Here is a 5,283-nt window from a genome sequence, read left to right as displayed (position 1 = left end):
AAAGAAAGAAAGAAAGAAAGAAAGAAAGGAAGGAAGGAAGGAAGGAAGGAAGGAAGGAAGGAAGGAAGGAAGGAAGGAAGGAAGGAAGAAAGGAAGAAAGAAAGGCAGAAAAGATCTTTGATAAGATTCAACATGCCTTCATAATAAAAGCCCTAAAACAAGTAGGACTGTAGGGAACATATTCCAACATAATAAAGGTTATGTATGACAAACTCATGGCCAATATCATCCTAAATGAATAAAACCATAAATGATCCCCATTAACATCAGGAGTGGGAGAGGACTGCCCACTGTCCCTACTGCTCATCTATAATGTGATTGAAGCATTAGCTGGAGCAGTACGGCAAGAGAAGGGATCCAAATGGGAAAATAGTAAGTCAGATTATTTTCAATTGAAGATTGTACTATCTTTTTTGTTTTGTTTTATTGTGTTTGTTTTGTTTTGGTTTTGGTTTTTTTTGTTTTTTTTGTTTTGTTTTGTTTCGAGACAGGGTTTCTCTGTGTAGCCCTGGCTGTCCTGGAACTTACTTTGTAGACCAGACTGACCTCGAACTGAACTCAGAAATCAGCCTGCCTCTGCCTCCTGAGTGCTGGGATTAAAGACATGTGCCACCATGCCCAGCTAAGATTGTATTATCTTATACTCAATGTTCCCAAAATTTGACTAGAAAATTTGTAGAAATTATCAATAATTTCAGCAGTGTTATGATACATAATTGACTTACAAAATTTACCAGTATTAATGCATATGAGTAATGTCTTCATTAGGGTTTTACTGCTGTGAACAGACACCATGACCAAGGCAAGTCTTATTAAAAAAAAAAAAAAAAACATTTAATTTGGGCTGGCTTACAGCTTCAGAGGTTCAGTCCATTAGTCCATTACCATCAAGATGGGAGCATGGCAGTATCCAGGCAGGCATGGCGCAGGCAGAGCTGAGAGTTCATCCAAAGGCTGCTAGTGGAAGACTGACTTCCAGGAACCTAGGGTGAGGGTCTTAAGCCCACACCCACAGTGACACACCTACTCCAAGCAGGTCACACCTCCAAAATGGTGCCACTCCCTGGTCCAAGAATGTATAAACCATGACAAGTAACAAGCATTCTGAGAAAGAGATAATGGACAGGCTTCTCTTCCCAATTTCTCAAATAAAATAAAATATCTAGAATATACATAACAAAAGAGGTTAAAAACATCCCTACAATGAAAACTTTAAATGTGTAAAGAAAGAGATTGGGAAACATACTCAAATTTGAAGACCTCCAAAGCATATAGCTTGGTAGAATTAACATTGTGAAAATGACCTTCCTACCAAAACAATTTACTGATTTAATGAAATCACAATCAACATCCTCATCTCATTCTTCACATAAATAGAAAATCCTCAAATTGATATGGAACAACAAAAGACCCAGAATAGCCAATTAGTCCTAGATACGTGTCTGTTTCTATACATTCTGCTCATTTTAAGTGGTATGTGCATCTGTCTAAGACCCCATCTTTTTTCTATTTTTTACTTGTGTTTTATTTTTGTTTTTAATTAGATATTTTCTTTATTTACATGTCAAATGTTATCCCCTTTCCCCATTTCCCCTCAGAAACCCCCCCATTCCAGTCCTCCTCCCCCTGCTCCCTAACCCACCCACTCCTGCTTCCCTGCCCTGGCATTCCTCTACACTGGGTCTTTCACAGGACCAGGGCCATCCTCTGCTACATATGCGGCTGGAGCTGAGTCCCCCTCCATGTGTACTCTTTGGTTGGTGGCTTAGTCCCTGGGAGTTGTGAGGGTACTGGTTGGTTCATATTGTTGTTCCTCCTATGGGGCTGCAAACCCCTTCAGCTCCTTTGGAAGGCCCCAACTTTTATATATCTGTTTCTATTGTATCATTGATTTTTTTTTTTAGTCAGTCGTATTTTCAGTACTCCATTGTACCCATTTGGCCTCTTCTTCCACAATTAGGAATCTCAGAACTCACTCTTAAATTCTTTGAGTCTTAATGTATTCACCCATAGAATGGGTAATAGTTGTATATGATTGTCTTAGAAAGGGTGAAGGAGTTGGAGGAGAAACAAATGCAATCTTTATAAGAGTGCTTTGAAAATTTGGTATAATTTGATAACTATAAATTGTTATATGATGTTGCTATTTGGTTTTCTTCTCTAGATTTTCAGCATCTAACAAAGAAGCTCCAATTTGTTTACTTCAGTCAATTCCAGGGTAGATACCATAGATATTCCAAATTAGTTTCAGAAGTGTGGGTAGCTTGAAGACTGCCCTCTTTCTATCCCAGAACTGCAAAAGTCTTGGAGGACATTATATACTCAAGTTTCCAGAATTACTTGAGACCTGGAGTGTTTTGACTAGAATTTGCTGCACCTAAATTCAGATTGATATATCTTTTCCACTTGAACACCATTTTGTGGAGGGTTCATTTGACATATTGAGGTAAATGGTCTGGAGTGTTTGGCTCTGTTTTCATTTCTTCAGGTTGCCTATGTTACTGGTACTGTGTTCATGTGGATCCCATCCTTCTTGGCTTCTTCTTAAACATATTTATTTGTTATAACCATGCATCTCTTGCTAAATCAAAGTTTCTTCTCATGTAAGTCATAGTTGTGTGTGTTATTTTAGCTGAAAGTAGATTTTGTTTGATATTAGAATGGCTACTCCAGCTTGTTTCTTGGGACCATTTCCTTGGAAAATTGTTTTCGAAACTTTTACTCTGAGATAATGTCTATCTTTGTCACTGAGGTGTGTTTCCTGTATGCAACAAAATGATGTTTACATATCCAGTCTATTAGTCTATGTCTTTTTATTGTGGAATTGAGTCCATTAGTGTTAAGAGATAATAAGGAAAAGTGATTGTTACTTCCTGATATTTTTGTTGTTAGTAGTGGAATTATGTTTGTGTGGCTATCTTCTTTTGGGTTTGTTGAAAGATTACTTTCTTGCTTTTTCTAGGGCACAATTTCCCTCCTTGTGTTGGTGTTTTCCATCTATTATCCATTGTATGGCTGGATTTGTGTACAGATACTGTATGAATTTGGTTTTGTCATGGAGTATCTTGTTTTCTACATCTATGGTAATTGAGAGTTTTGCTGAGTATAGTAGCTTGGGCTGGCATTTGTGTTCTCTTAGGATCTGTATGACATCTGCCAAGGATCTTCTAGCTTTCATAGTCTCTGGTGAGAAGTCTGGTGTAATTCTGATAGGTCTGCCTTTATATGTTACTTGACCTTTTTCCCTTACTGCTTTTAATATTCTTCCTTTGTTTTAGTGCATTTGGTGTTTTGATTATTATGTGATGGGATGAATTTCTTTTCTGGTCCTGTCAATTTGGAGTTCTGTAGGCTTCTTGTATGTTCATGGGTATCTCTTTCTTTAGGTTAGAGAAGTTTCCTTCTATAATTTTGTTGAAGATATTTACTGGCCCTTTGAGTAGGGAATTTTTACTCTCTTCTATACCTATTATCCTTAGGTTTGGTTTTTTTCATTGTATCTTGGATTTCCTGGATGTTTTAAGTTAGGAGCTTTTTGCCTTTTGCATTTTCTTTGACTTTGTGTCAGTGTTTTCTATGGTATTTTCTGCACCTAAGATTCTCTCTTCTGTCTCTTGTATTCTGTTGGTAATACTTGCATCTATGACTCCTGATCTCTTTCCAAGGTTTTCTATCTCCAGGGTTTTCTTCCTTTCTGATTATTTTTTCATTGTTTCTATGTCCATTTTTAGATCTTGGATGGTTTTGTTCATTTCCTTCATCTGTTTGATTGTGTTTTCCTGTAATTCTTTAAGGGATTTTTGTGTTTCCTCTTTAAGGGCTTCTAGCTGTTTACTTGTGTCCTCCTGTATTTCTTTAAGGGAATTATTTATGTCCTTCTTAAAGTCCTTTATCATCATCATGAGAAGTGATTTTAGATCTGAATCTTGCTTTTCTGGTCTGATGGTGTATCCAGGACTTGCTATGGTGGGACAATTGGGTTCTGATGATGGCAAGTAACCTTTGTTTCTGTTGCTTATGTTCTTACACTTGCCTCCACCATCTGATTATCTCTAGTGCTACCTACTCTCACTGTATCTGACTGGAGCCTGTTCTTCCTGTGATCCTGGTTGTGTCAGAACTCCTCAGATTCCAGCTGTCTCTGTGATCCTGTGATTCTGTGATCCTGAGATCCTGGGTGTGTCAGAGCTCCTAAGAGTCAAGCTGCCTCTGGGACCCTGAGATCCTGGTGTGAGCAAACTCCTGGGATCCTGGGATCCTGGGATCCTGTGATCCTGTGATCCTGTGATCCTGTGATCCTGTGATCCTGTGATCCTGGCCATGTTAGAGCATCTGGGAGTGAAGCTTCCTCTGGGTGTTGTGGGAATGGCTGTGGATTTTGTGCCCAAGGTAAACTGGCACAGACCAGAAAGAACCAGAGCCACTGGTCAGGTGGGGTTCCTGTGTCCCTGGATCCCACTGGTCCCAGTTACTCCAGGTGGTGTTGGGGCAGATGTTGTGTCCTCCTCCTCACCTCTGATCCTATGATCCTAGGCATGTTAGAGCACCTGGGAGTGGAGCTGCCTCTGGGTGTTGTGGGACTGGCTGTGAAGTTCTCACCCAAGTTCTGCTCAGTGCTCTGGCCCAGATTGGAAGGAAGCACCTTGCCAACTCTTAATACCTGAAGGCATATTCTTAGTCCAGGGTTTTGGTTTTTGCCAATCTTCCACTAGAGCACCCTTTGTTGGATATCTAGGGTATCCTTCCCCAGTCACTTGGAGCCACATCCACTTGAAATCTTGATATTGGTGTCCTCAGGACCTCAGCTATGGCTACTTTGAGACTCCTGAATAGTTAAGTACCCAGATAACACTTTTGACAAAATATAACTACTATTCAAAATGATTGGCAATGATTGCTAGGTCCAAGTAGTACACAGGAACTTGAGGAGGTCTGCTAAGACTTTTCTTCTTATGTGATTCTTATGTGTTCAGGTAAGTCAATTCAAGAAATAGCTTGGAATTAGAAATAGCATTGCTCAAGTGTGAGGAGCAAATGCCAAGGATTGAAAGGGTTTCTGAGCATATGCCTGCCTGACCCTGCATCCAGTGTGATCCATCACGCAGTGTGATGACTCTTTTGCGAGGGAACTTGAGATGGTTACTGTCTTATAACAGTGTGATATACTTGTCCATGAGTTACTAAGAGCACGTGAATGTGCCTCACAACTTGAGGGTATAGGACCACAGAATTTTCTTGGAGCTAGTGAGTGATCACTCTAGTTCTTGACCCCTTGCTCAAACA

The sequence above is a fragment of the Mus caroli genome, chromosome 2 (genome assembly GCF_900094665.2).
Source record: "Mus caroli chromosome 2, CAROLI_EIJ_v1.1, whole genome shotgun sequence".
Classification (NCBI taxonomy): Eukaryota; Metazoa; Chordata; class Mammalia; order Rodentia; family Muridae; genus Mus; species Mus caroli.
Note: the sequence above shows the minus strand (reverse complement) of the source record.